Source organism: Pediculus humanus, genomic scaffold (genome assembly GCF_000006295.1).
Source record: "Pediculus humanus corporis 1103172107784 genomic scaffold, whole genome shotgun sequence".
NCBI classification, from domain to species: Eukaryota; Metazoa; Arthropoda; class Insecta; order Psocodea; family Pediculidae; genus Pediculus; species Pediculus humanus.
In genome coordinates this window covers 30,617-31,644 of record NW_002987379.1, presented here as the reverse complement: position 1 = coordinate 31,644, position 1,028 = coordinate 30,617, and the positions used below count along the sequence as shown (strand labels likewise).

Below are 1,028 nucleotides of genomic sequence, written 5' to 3'. Positions count from 1 at the left end.
GAGTTGAGTGATATTAACGAGTTTTTTCCTACGTGAACGGCTCGTTGGTCTAGGGGTATGATTCTCGCTTTGGGTGCGAGAGGTCCCGGGTTCAAATCCCGGACGAGCCCGATTTTTTTTTTTCAATTTTGTTTCTTTCGTCGTCAGTCAGACGAAAAAAACATAACAATTAATTTAAAAAAAAAAAAAAAGGAGACGCTTAGTTTGAAAATGAAAAATAATAATGTGGATAATGATAATGTCGAAAATGAGTTGAAAATTTTTTTTTTTTAACTTTCCGCCATTTTATTTCTCCCTAAAATTTAAATTATAAACAAACAACAACAAAAAATTAATCACCCTTCGTAAAATATATACAAAACGCCAAAGACAAAATGTCTATTTAAATTTAAAAAAAAAAAAAAAAAAAACAAAAATAGACAAAAAAGGAAACAGCTTGAGATCTAGTAAACTATTAAAATGACTGGGAGAAAAAAAAAAAGAAAAGGAAAAAAAAAATTATTTTACCCTATGAAATGAACCAGATGGCATTAATAGAATATTCTAGAAGAAAACAACGTGAAAATTTTTTGGAAATAACAAAAAGAAAAGAAAAAAAAAACAATTCGATGTAAAAAGATGTAAATTTTAAATTTAAATTTTTTACATTAAAAATTTAATTTTAATGAAAAATTTTAATAAAGTTTTTGTTACGTTTATTTTATTATTATTATTATTTCTTAAACATTGTTGTAACATTTGACGTTTGGGTGTGTGTGTGTGTTTTGGATTCGTGTACATTCGTTCCGGGATTTAAAAAGAAATTCTTAGAAATCAAATTTTAAGATTTTTAGAAGAAAAAAAATTATTTCTCAGAAGAGGGAAACAATGTCTGCCACCATACGAAAAAAAAGAAAAATTTTTTACTGTTTTTTATTATTTTATTTTATTTTTTATCTTATCTTTATTGGAACGACTCCATTTTTTTTTTTTTAATGGCTTCATTATAGAAAATTTTCCAGTAATAAAATAATAATAAATTGTAATTA

General features: G+C 24.8%; 1 non-coding gene across 1 annotated transcript; it reads left to right on the top strand.

Annotated features, from left to right (window-relative positions):
* Positions 1-38: 38 nt before the first annotated feature.
* Phum_PHUM364530 lies at positions 39-110 on the top strand. The gene has a single exon. It is a non-coding gene; the product is annotated as a tRNA-Pro (tRNA).
* Positions 111-1,028: the final 918 nt, after the last annotated feature.